General features: G+C 39.0%; 1 protein-coding gene across 6 annotated transcripts in view; it reads left to right on the plus strand.

Annotated features, from left to right (window-relative positions):
• Positions 1-13,591, plus strand: part of dock10 (dedicator of cytokinesis 10) — a 342,639-nt gene that overhangs the window by 120,979 nt on the left and 208,069 nt on the right. The window lies entirely within an intron of this gene.

Here is a 13,591-nt window from a genome sequence, read left to right on the forward strand (position 1 = left end):
CTTAATCTGAATATTACTTGTTTTGCAGCAAGCAAATTGGAGCAGATATAAAACATTGCTTGAACTAAATCTGTCATGATAAATGTGCACTTAAAAACAAAGGTATTTTCAAGATGGTTCTACAAAAAAAATCCCAGCGTTATTTATCATTTTTCCTCATTTATTTGACTTGAGTATTGCTGGCGAGGTAGCATTCATCATCCATTGGCTTTGAGAAAGTGGTGATGACCTGCCTTCTTGATCTGCTTCAGTCCATGCAGTGTATAGGTTTACATAGTGTCATTAGGAAGTTCCAGGACTTTGACCCAATAACAGTGCAGGAATGGCAGTATTGGTTATTGTTTTGGAAATTAGACACTTTTGGTTAGTGGTAATGATTTCAGATGGTATTCAAATGAAAATCATGCAGCCTGTGTTCCAATTAATCCTTGCTTGAGGATGGGGAGTTTCCAGGGAAAGCTTGATAAGATTGTCACCAAGAATGTTGTGGTGTAACTATGGTTTAAGAATCAAGCTGTGTTGTGTGCAACTAATTTACAGCAGTTTTACATGAAACATTGTGATACATGAGTTTGCTCAATTTTATGCTCAATACTTTCCATGGTTTATCAGAATACCTACTGAAACCCTCTGCCATTTATTAGTACCATTGCCTTGGCTCCAATCCCTGAAGTAAAAGATCAGCTTGTGCAGAAATCCTGCAATTATGTAATGCGCTGAGCTGGATTTACACCACAGTTTAAGCATAACATGCCTTGTGTTATGAGTATAACAGAAGTTTCTGAAGTTTGTAATTTTCTCAGCAATTTAAAAAAAAGAAATCTTTGAGATCTGCAGTTAAAGTGCTACCAATCTCAGTGAACCTAAAATGTTTAACTCTATTCAAACAAAATAATCTTTCAAGTCTTCCTTCATAATTGTATCTCCTCGTAAAGGCAACAGTATCCTCAGTTAAGATCGTGCAACAAAGTTTGGTGTCAGTGACTTCATGGCATAATTAGAGATGTTATCACATATGTTTGACAGAGCAATTTAAAAAAGGTTTGAACTCATTATCACTTTTTAGCTGAACCTCTTGCCCACCCAGATGGGAATGAAAATCATAGAACAGCTTTCTGAATGCATCAGTTTCCTGAATGCATCCGGAAACAATTCATAGGAGTGTATCATCAGAACAAGGGAGCAAGCATATTTCAAGTAGTTTTACATCTTTATACTAATTATGGCTGTTTTTATTGAAACGATTGCTGCAGAATTTAAGAAATTGTTACAGAATTCAACCAAAATGCACAAACTGTTCTGGACATGTTTCTGAATACCACAATGCTGCCAGGTGCATAAGATGTGACTTTCAGACTTGTGGCTTCCTCTTCTCTTTCTATTCAGTTTTGCGTAAAATGCAGTTGACATTACAAAAACACAAACTTCATGTGTCTAATTTGGAAATTGTCTTTTATTTTGTTGCAATTTCTAATATCTCCTTCCCTTCACAAATATTTTCACCAAAACATACTTTATTCATAACATTTATAAATGTACATACCTTAGCCATTCATAGTTGACATTACATAAATCAGTTTTGTCAAATACTATATGTTACTCATTACATTTACAATTATATTTAATATTTTCAATGCTTATTACGTCTCGAACAGAGAATAAGGATTTTTTTTCAGTCATTCCTGTACATGCTTTTCCTCAATCTTCAACTTGATAACTTGGTCTAGAGGAACTCCAGCGAAATGAAGGATGCTTTTTAGATTGCCACAAAACTTTCTGATCTTCCGTTGCTGCAGACCAGCACATTCCCAGGTCCAGGGCAACGTGCTGAGAAAAGAACTGAAGCTGCCACAGATGCATTACGGGGCAAGACCAATTTCTAAGGCCCTCCAACCACAAGGTATCCAGAGGCTGGAAACTTTGAAGTCAAGAGGGTTTTTAGTCATTCATGATGTTCATGCGTAACCTCAAGTCTGACACACACTACTGATACTGAACCATTTACTATGCAGTTCCATTTAAGGTAACTATGCGAAAGAGGAAATTGAAGGTAACTGGAGCTGAGGTCATCCATTTCCTAACTGAGATTATTTCACATCAGTGACAAAGAGTGACCAAATTTGACCTTGATTGTGATAGATATGTGATTGATGCAGGACTTTAGGGTATTTTGAACAGGAATAGGTCATTCAACCTACCAAACCGGCCCTATGACTCAATACAATCATGGCTGATCAAATGCTTCAATGCCTTTTGCAGAACCCATCTGCATAAACCTGAATGCCATCGGTAATCAAAAATTTACCAATCTCTATCTTAAACATACTCAAAAGACTGTGTTTCTCCCACCCTCTGTGACAGAGGATTCTAGTTCACAACCCACTGAATAAAAAAAAACTCTCCTCATATCGGAACTAAGTGGCATCCCCCTTACTTTTAAATATGAGCATTCCCAACCAGAGGAAACATCTTACCTACAGATACCATGTCCATCCATTTAAATATTTTCTAAGTTTCAATTTGATCACCTCCTGCTCTGCCTATGGACAGCTCTTGAGCAGTTCTTGGTCTTGAAGATGCTGTAGGGTAAGTACAATAGGAAAAGGGCAGTTCTGTTGCCAGCCCTGTATTTGAACTTTTATGTTTGAAATAGTGTTTCATGACAAGCATGCGTTTCTTTTGTTAATTCACCTTGTCAGCTGGAAAGCTCCTGAAAGACATAATCTCTTCTGCCCTGCATCGGATGGAGAATGGTGCAGAAGGATGTCTGAGTGGATGGAGATTATAGAAAGAAGTGGAATGGAGATTGCCCTGAGAATGACACTGAATGCTTTTGCCGCACCACTCACTATCCTGAAATGTAAAACCATCTGCAAGGGCTGTTTTGGGATAGTATAGGGTTGGCTTGCCAAATCTTATGAGGAACCATCCCTGCAGATTTTCCCCAAATTCCTACCAGCAAAAGCTCACATCCTGAAAATCATCTGGCACAAATAGGTTATCCAAATGCAAAACTGTCAGCTCCTTTCCTGCAAGGCTAATTATTCTCATTCTGTTTATTTTGTATTGCTATTCTCCTGAACTTGATAGATCAATGGCTTCACCTACAAAAATTGTCTGAAGCTTTAGTTTTTTTTAATATCACACCTTTTAAAGCTTCTGTTCTGGTTAAATTTGTTGATGACTGTTCAAGTGTAGTGACCGAAACAAATGCTTGCCCAGCTGGTGGATTAATTCAGTGTAAAGAAACGTCTAATAATTACTTGGAAAAAAGACAGTTTCAACTCATAGATAATAAGGCAGATTGTTTCAACTAAAGTGAGACAGGGGATCCTGGACATTATTGCCAGACGCCTTCCCCCCGCTTTACTTAGAGGACTTGTCTTCCATATCCACAATAACAAATGCCTTAAATTAAAGGAAGTGACAACATTGCTCTAAGTGGGAAGTTGGGGTTTTAGCACAGTTTACTCATGTTAAGGAAGCCACATCTCTGTCTGATTCATACATTCTGTATTAAAGGGTCATGCATTAATACCAGAAATGTTTCAAAACGGTTTATTTTTGATTTGAAGCTGCTGATCAGGCTTTCTGAAATTTGCACTTGGTAGACTACATCTGTTAATCTCAGCAGTGACACTTTCTTTAGCTGATGCACCATTTTTAAAATCAAAACTAAATTTATAACACTTAACACACTAAACAGTTGAATGTGGACACACGGGACACAGTGCAAGAGATGTCCACTCAAGGAGAAAATCTATTGATTCCTCTGCATTCCCTGGAAAACCCACGACTGCCGATGTCCTTAATTGATTGTTTTTGCAGTTAATATATTGGTTTTGCTTGTTTTTCTGATGTTGCTGTTATCTGACGGGGGTCCTCGGTATAACCTGGTGGCCTCAATTAAAAAAGAATTGCATTTTAATACCTTTCTTTATATGACATATCTTTACTCACAGTAGGTCAGCCAGGCTGTACCTTTTAATGAATCGGACACTGCTGAATGGTGGTTGCATCAATGTCATTCTGCTGCTGTCATGACCTTTCGCATCCTTCCTACCTTCTTGAATCTATTCGATGCCCCTCCACTTATGGGGACAATACCCCCCTGCGGTGGCAAAATCAGCGGGATACAGGATAGACACATTTGGATGCTGGTTCCAGCCTCGCTATAATCTATCACACACCCCACTCCCACTCCCCGTCTCTTCCTCATCAATGTCATGGCCGCGACGACACTCCTTGGAAGTATTTGCATTAAAAGTAAACAACCTTTCAGTTGGCGAGCTGGGTTCAGTAAATGCCTTCACTCCATCCTCCTTTCAATGTCTGATTTTCGATCCACTGTAGATGGCAGCATACTTACTCTCACTGTTCCCAACAGGACTGCGGGGGTCCACTACTTTTCATCATTGATATCAATGATTTGTATGTGAGCTTAAGCCGTATAGTTAGTGGGTTTGCAGACGACACCAAAATTGGAGGTTTAGTGGACAATGAAGAAGGTTACCTCGGATTACAATGTGATCTTGATCAGATGGGCCAATGGGCTGAAAAGTGGCAGATGGAGTTTAATTTAGATAAATGCAAGGTGCTGCATTTTGGGACAGCAAAGTTTAGCACGACTTATACACTTAATAGCAAGGTCCTCGGGAGTGTTGCTAAATAAAGAGACCTTGGAGTGCAGGTTCATAGCTCTGAAAGTAGAAGATAGTGAAGAAGATGTTTGGTATGCTTTCTTTATTGGTCAAAGTATTGAGTACAAGAGTTGGGATGTCATCTTGTGGCTGTACAGGACATTTGTTGGTTACTGTTGGAATCTTGCGTGCAATTCTGGTCCCCTTCCTATTGGAAAGATGTTGTGAAATTTGAAACGGTTCAGAAAAGACTTACTAGGATGTTTCCAGGGTTAGAGGATTTGAGCTAAAGGGAGAGGTTGAATAGGATAGGGCTGTTTTACCTGGAGTGTCAGAGGTTGAGGAGTGACCTGAAAGAGGTTTGTAAAGTAAAGAGGGGCATGGATAGGGTAAATAGGCAAGGTCTTTTCCTTGGGGTGGGGGGAGTCCAGAGGGCATAGGTTTCGTGTGAGAGGAGAAAGATATAAAAGAGACCTAAGGGGCAACTTTTTCACGCAGTGGGTTGGTGCATGTATGGAATGGGCTGCCAGAGGAAGTGGTGGAGGTTGGTACAATTACAGCATTTAAAAGGCATCTGGATGGGTATATGAATAGGAAGGGTTTGGAGGGATATAGGCCAGGTGCTGGCAGGTGGGACTGAATTGTGTTGGACTATCTGGTCGGCATGGACGAGTTGGACCGAAGGGTCTGTTTCCATGCTGTACATCTCTATGACTCTATGACTCGAGGTGGCTGTCTAATAATCTCTACCTTTTGCAGCTAACTCCTTCAGCTTCCAAATATATTCCCACTTCATATTATTTTCTGAGTATACCATTTCCCTTTGTTTGTCTTGACATTTCACATTGTATTTCTTTCCTTCAGAATTCTTCTTGAGTGGCTTGAAGGATGGAAATAAAGAAAGTGCCTGCAATTGCTTGCAGAATGTTGGTTTAGCACAGTTGGTTACAGTGTGGCCAGAACCATGCCAAAAGATAGCACTCTTTCAATTCTAAATTGAGGAACAATTTCAGTTGGCACGTGATAGAAAAATACAGAAGCTACCCCTCCTTTCCTGGGCAGTGATTTCTTTCCTGCTGTATTTGACTACTTATGTAGACAGAGCTGTGAACTTCCACTTTAGCTTGCATAGCTCCCACATTCCCAGTTCCTTCTTACTCTTCTCTCGGCACCCATTAGGCAAATGTTTATCAGCTTTAAAATTCTGAGGCACGCGGACCATTCTGGGTTCAGATCTCACACTGGTCAATGCCCACCAACTTGGGGGGGGCAGAACCTTATGAGAAGTGTAGATGAATATGCCATCTGTGTATTTGCCATTGATTTGAGGATGGAGGGACAGTTCCTTAAGAAGGTGGTCTTCATGGCTCACTTCAATAGTGTTCAAGAATCCCTATTGCAAATTACACAGATTATAACTAGACTTCTTTGTAGTCTATTCATGTTTCTCTTTCGCATTTACTGGTGGTCCTTTTTTTGGTTAAGCAAATGGATAATGGTTTTTTGGGCAGAGATGATATATTTTCTGGCCAGATAACTCTGCTGATGCAACAATATTGTATCCTAATTTCTTTCCTTTTTGCCAAGCTTTAAAGAGATTTGCAAGAGTTGTAATTCTAGTTCACTTATGTAAAAACAATAACATTAAGTTTCTATTTTCCAAATATAGTCCCTACAACAACATGCATTCCCTAGTTACCTTACACCCTGGCAACTTCTTGAGAGAGGCTGAGACTCTGATGTGTAACTGTAAGATGACCTGCTGACTATCCATTCCTATCATCACTATTTCCACCTTATCATTGTCATTGGGAGGGATGATGAGGGTGAGAGGAATGAAGTGGCAGCAAGCCATTGCCATACTGTTAGCATCAATTGAATAGCCTTTTCCAGTATTTCAGAAATCAGTGGCACAATGTGTACAATACAAACAAACAGCAGCATTGCTATTTGCTGCTGTTGAGCTTGTTCTCAACTGAAAAGACTATGAGACATACATTTCCCACTGTGAGGTTACCCACTCTCATCTCGTGTGTCAACTTGGGAGAAAGACTATGTTGTTCAGTAGATTTCACAGCATTTGGGTTAACCTTTCTCATTGACACTTCAACTATCTCACCTGAACACTTGCTAATACCAGCTGGGGCAGTCACTGCTGTTTTTAGTCCATCTCCTTAAAAATTACATGAAAGTGGGCACACATCACAAAGCCAGACTTTCCAAATTTAGAAAGATCCTCCTTCCTTCATCACACCTCTTCCTTAAAAACCTCCTCCACAGTATTGATAAGGTTACATTCATTGACTGTGGTGAAGATACTTTCCTGGAAAATCAACCTGCTAAAACTTTAAGTCAGTCATAGAAAACTCGGTTGTGAGTGTAACTGTTGGTTTACTTTAGTCATGGGTGAAAATCACAAAGATTGTGGCCAACTGTTTTGGCTGCCTATTCTTTTTTTTCACATTTGCGATTGCCTTCTTTGTTTAAGCAATTGGATAGTAGTTTTGATTAGATTCCCTACAGTGTGGAAACAGGCCCTTTGGCCCAACCAGTCCATACCGACCCTCCAGCGAGGAACCCATCCAGACCTATTTCCCTCTGACTGATGCACCTCACGCTATGGGCAATTTAGCATGGCCAATTCACCTGACTTGTACAACTTTGGACTGTGGAAGGAAACTGGAGCACCCGGAGGAAACCCATGCAGACTCGGGGAGAATGTGCAAACTCCACACAGACAGTTGCCCAAGGCTGGAATTGAACCTGGGACCCTGGTGCTGTGAGGCAGCAGTGCTAACTACTGAGCCACCATGCCACCCCGGATCACAGATGATGTCATCTTCTGATGGGACAACTCTGCTGATGTCATAGTTTTGTATTTCTATTTCTTCCCTGATTTGCCACAGCCTTAGACAGAAATGGAAGAGCTATTGTAATTCCCATTCACTTATGCAAAAATGATACTATTTTCTGAAGAACAGTCACTGGACCCAAAACATTAACTCTGATGTCTCACCATAGATGCTGCCAGAGTTGCTGAGTTGCTAGCCTCCATTTGTATTTTAACCAATAGCCGCATTAAGGGTTGTCCCTGCCTGAACCCACTGTACTGACTTTTTAATCACTGCTCCCACGTCACTCCACCTTCTCACCACAGACACTTACCCTCAAGGTTGGTCTCCAGCATCAATCCCAATTGATTGTAGTTACAGAGGGGCTACTGCTCCCAGCAGGGCAGCTGGGTCTAGACAGCTCCCTGCTAAATTATTGTCAGTACTCAGGTGACTGGAGGTGGGTTTGACCCTGAATAGGAGGAACACAATTTACTTTAGCTTCCAGCTTAAGCAATGGCTCAGTTTCAACTTTTCACCCTTGTTCTCAAGTCCTTCTATGTCCTCACCTCTCTGTACCACAGTATTCCTGTGCATTTCTCACACCCTCCTGTTTTGCTTGATGGTGCTCTTATGAGGTACTTCTGATCATTTTTACAATATTAAAGGCTCATTGCTATATTACAGTTGTTGCTATTTTATGAAACTTATTTATAGCCCCCGAAGAAAATCGAAAGTATTTTAATGTCTCCCACTCTGATGAGATTGTTTAGCTGGCAGCAATGAAAGTTTACTTGAACTGCTACTATCCAATATTCTAAAAATTCTGACTCACCATAAATAGTGTAACAGAGATCCTTTACCCAATAGGTAGATAGTTAGGGCTGAATGTCCTGCATATGCGCCCTTGATGCAAAGCAATACACACCACAGTCAGTATACATGCAGCCCTGATAATGTTCTGAAATATATTCCCAGAATGTACTACTCTGTGCCACAACCTCAAAAGCAGAAAGTGACTGAAATTTTCAAACCATAAGGTCGTGTAGTGTAACATGCTGGCAACAGGAAGTTAGGGCTAATGTTTACGTTGTCTACTGGAACTGCTGATTTGTTTGATACAAATCAGTTGAAAGCCAGAAGATACTACTGATATAATGTTTGAATCTTAGTCGGATGGATTTTTTAAAATGTGTAAATGATTATATATATTTCATTAACATATAATTCTTTTGGTGTTTTTATGAGCACTAAACCACTGATATGTTAAACAGTAAGTTTTAAGTTCTGTATAAAACCTCACAAGCCACATCCTGCCACTTCATCTTAACTGACTCCTTGGTGTTTTCTTTATAGTCTGCTAATAGTTGTTAAAGGTATACTTCCCATTCAAACCTGAATAGGTTTCTTCAGTTGACATACCAGCTCACTTTTTGTGGAAGGCAGTTTGAATGCTGTGGTTTAAGTCAATGAGAAATATTGAAGGACCTCAATTTTGCATTGTGAATTTATTTTAAAATTTTTGATGCAAGTAAATTGATAGCTACAAAAGAAAGGTGTTATTAGGTCCTCTCATAGGATGTTTACATTTTAATGTGGAATGAAATTCTGTATTAGGCAACATTTTGACACATAAAAAGTATAAATATTTTCTTCAAGAGCCTGATTTTCACTACAGGTACAATAAAAGCTGGGAGGCACATTTTATACATGTTTCATGTCTTTTAAAAGGGTCTATGATAAAGCATTTTTGCTCGACAGCTTGCTTTTACATTACTTTGGTAAGTAGATTGTAGTGTTGTAACAGCTGATGTGAAGTATAAACAGATTTGAGTGTAGATTTGCTCAGTGCTTAGTAAAGAGTCAAAAAGTGTGGTGCTGGAAAAGCACCACAGGTCAGGCAGCATCCGAGGAGCAGGAGAATCGATGTTTTGGGCATAAGCACTTCACCATTCCTGATGATGCTTTTCTAGCGCCACAGTTTTTGACTCTGATCTGCACTCCTCACTTTCTCTCTGTGCTTAGTAAATCTAACAATCAATAGAATAGACTATAGAGACTAGACATTAAACAAACAAATATTAACTTATTTCTAACCAAGTCACTTAGCAGACTTTTAAGATATCAAGGAGACAGTCAAGTCAAAAATGAATGGATTTATAATTTATGAAAAACAATGAATGCATGAGGTTTACATTGTAATAACGCTGTGCCTCCAAAGCAAGTCAATGAGTGCTGGACACACATGAAATATGCAAGATCCAGGTTATGCTGTCACGGAGTAAGAATGATTTTTGATATTTTATTTGATGCATTTGGAATCTGCAAAGAATCAAAAACAATTCATGGTCTCAAACAGAAGCCAAATACTGGGGATGCTGAGATCTGAAGTAAAACCAGAATATACTGGAGCATCTCAGTAAGTTTGGCCACATCTGTTGGGAGAGAAACTATGTTACTATGTCAAGCGTGATATAATTTTCTTTCAGAATTAAAGGGAATTGGAAAGTGATTTTTTTTAATGTTGTTGACAAAGGTGGAGAAGGAGCAAGTGTAATAGATGCTGAAGGTGTCCAGATCAAAATAAAAAGGGAGTTTTATTGGTAGGAGAGGAGGATATAAATACAAAATAGGTGTTGATTGTGGGCAAAAACTGGCCAGCTCTCTGAGACTGAACTATGTAAACAGCACACTGGGGGAAGAGTGTGAGAAGAAATATCAGGAGAATGCAAAACAGTGTTCATCCTCTGAAGATGTTGAATTCAATATTGAATCCTGAAGGATGTGAAGTGCTTTAGTGGAAACTAAGGTGTTATTCCTTCAGTTTGCATTTGGCTTCACTGGAGTACTGCAGTAGGTCTTGAACAGAAGAATAAATAGCATGAGAGAAATGTACTGTTGGTGTACCATTACCTTTTTACTAATGAACACAGGTGTGTGTCTCCTAAATCGTAAAGGCTTAGTATTGTTTTGATCCCAAATGATGCTACTACTGAACAAGTTAGATCCTGGAATGAAACTTGGTTTGATAGATGATATGTTTTGTTTAGGTAATTAATGTGTTAATTAGTCACTGAGACATTCTCAAATGAGATTGCAGATTTTCTTCAATGACAGTTGAAGTTATTACAAAAAGTAAGGAAAAAAGCTCAAACCAGGGTAAATATAGAAGACAATTAAAATGATATTAACCACCCAGTTGCAGAGACTCAAGTCCAGAGAAATTATAACATTTCTAACTCTTTTTTGAAAATTTCTACATGACTGGCTCCTCATTGTTTGTTTGCTGTTGACTATGGAGACAATTCACTCTGTTCTAAGTCTCCTATCATGAACTTGTCACAAATATAAGAGCCAAAACTTTTTCAGTCCTAATAACCTGCAGATTTCCATCCAAATTCCCTTGGGTTGGAAGCTTTACTATGTAAACTCTTCCACTTACCTGAACTGCCTGAACTCCACATAAGAGAGAAAGAAAACTTGCTGTTGTATACCAAACTGATTTAAAACAAAAATAACACTTTCTCAATCCCAGACTTTTCTGAACTGAAAATAAAGCTAATTACCTTAAGTGTTTACTCTGTTGTCAACCCAACAGTAGACAGACCTTTCTGTTAATGCCACAAGGGATCCACAGTGTTAGCTGCTTTCTGACAAGTGTTAAACAGAGATCACTGTTCCAGAGGCACTCTGACCTTTTTTAAGAGAAAAGAAATAACCAACACCCACCTGCCTCTATTTTGAAGTACAAATTACAGCAATGATATTTATATATGTAAATTATACACCTCACTTCAGTGTTTACAAGTTCTATTTAAAGAATACATGCTCTCACTATTATACCTTTTAAATAATCACAATTATATTATTGAGTTGTCAAGAAGTTACTGCCATATCTTGTACAATACCTTTTAAATTCATATATCCTAATCTATAAACTAGTGCAGCTTTTAGCAATGTCAGCTGTAGCTCAGTTGGTAACATCTTTACCGTTGAGTTAGAAGATTCCAATTGATGTCTTACTCAAGAACTGGAGGCCCACTCAAGTCACCTGGAGGTCCACTGAAAATGTTATCTAGTAGGGGTACGAAACGTCTGGAAATGAACCTTCCAGCTCAGCGAGCAAGCATACGTCAAGAACCTCAACCTGAGCTACAAATCTTCTCAAAACTTGCTGGAGAATAAAGATTAGGCTGACCGTCCAAAGCAATATTGAGGGCATGCTACACTGACAGAGGTGCCACCTTCTGGATAAGATGCTAAACTAAGGCTCTGCCTTGGTTAGATATGAAAACTCCTGAAGCATAATACATAAACATAATGTTACTTAGCAGACAGTGAAATTTTAAGTACTTGTAAGAATAAATGGGCATTAAGTATATTTGTACAAAAATGACATGTTCATAGAATTACAATCCTTGATTAGGCATACTAGAGTTGACATAAAAGGGTCATTTTTGCACTGGCAAGATGTAAGGAGTAACACACAAAGAACAGTGCTGGGCCCTTAACTATTTGCATATATAAATGATTTAGATGAAGCTTTAATTGCCAAATTTTCTGATGACAGAAAGATTGGTACGAAAGTAAGTTATGATGACGAAATAAAGAAGCTGCAATGTTACAGATGGCGAAAATGAAAGAGTAAAGATATGGCAGATGGATAATAATGCACAGAAATGTGAAATTGTCCATTTTGGCAGGAAAAATCAAAAAGAAGTACATTATCTAAATGATGAGCAACTGCAGAGCCCTGAGAAGTAGAGAGACCCAGGCATCCAAGTGCATGAATTGCAAAAGGCTAGCATGCAGACACTGTACAACAAATAATTATGAAGGCTAATAGAATATTATTATCCATTGCAAGGGAAATTTGATTACAAAGGTAGGGAGGTTATCCTTCAGTTATGCAAGGAACTGCTGCAACCACATCAGGAGCACTGTTTTCAATATTGCTCATATTATTGAAGGAAGGATGTAAATGCATTGGAAGCATTTCAATGAAGATTTACCAGACCACTATCTGGAATGGACACAGTTTAGTTACTTGACTGAAACCTACAAACATCCTTTGGAGTCCTGACAAGGTGGATGGAAAGAGGATGTTTTCCCATGTTAGAGAATCTAGAACTAGGGGTCACTACTTAAAATTCAGGGTTTGTCTCATGACCTTATGAATAATGACCTGGGGACATGGGTTCAAATCATATCTTGGAGCTAGTGGAATTTGAATTCAATAAATACCTGATTTTTTTTGTGTTAAAAAGTTAGTCTAATGGCAACCATGTAATCATTGTCAGTTGTCATAAAAAATCCCTGGCTCATTATGTCCGAGAATGTACTAATTTAATTCTGGTCTACATGTAATTCCAGACTCAAACTCTTTGAGCAAGTAGGGAGGTGCAATCAATGCTGTCCTCGTCAACCTTGCCCACATCCTATGAAAGAATGAAGAGAAAAGATCAGATCAGAGCTAGGAATTCTATTATCTACAGTGTGGAAACAGGCCATTTGGCCCAACACGTCCACACCAACCCTCTGAAGAGTAACCCACCCAGACCCATTACCCTCTGACTAATGCACCTAACACTATGGGCAAATTAGTGTGGCCAATTCATCTAATCTGCACATTTTGGATTGTGGGAGGAAACCTGAGCACCCGGAGGAAACCCATGCAGACAGGCGGAGAATGTGCAAAGTCCACACAGACAGTCACTTGAGGTGGGATTTTGCTGCATGTTCTGATGAATATTTAGCAGAGAAGTCAGCAATGAGTCACCAAGCTTAACTGCATCATTGTGGAATGGATCAGAGCTGTGTGCATTGATTCACCATCTTTATAAACAGCTTTTGCAAGTGAGAAGAATTGAAAAATACAATTAGCTGTTTACAGATGATGGAATTTGGAAGGTCATATTCAAACAGCTTGAAATCAATAAATTCAAAACAAAAAAAAGCACAAACGAGTCAGATTTATGATCTATGTGCCCTAATTAACAATAATATTAATGCACAGTTATACCTGGTGTAGTGTGCAGGGCAGGGCAGTGTGTATGTAAAATTATTATAGGTGGGAATCCTCAATTTTTAAGTGCAAATGGATTAACAGCTTTCCAATGT

This window comes from Chiloscyllium punctatum, chromosome 6 (genome assembly GCF_047496795.1).
Source record: "Chiloscyllium punctatum isolate Juve2018m chromosome 6, sChiPun1.3, whole genome shotgun sequence".
Taxonomy (NCBI): Eukaryota; Metazoa; Chordata; class Chondrichthyes; order Orectolobiformes; family Hemiscylliidae; genus Chiloscyllium; species Chiloscyllium punctatum.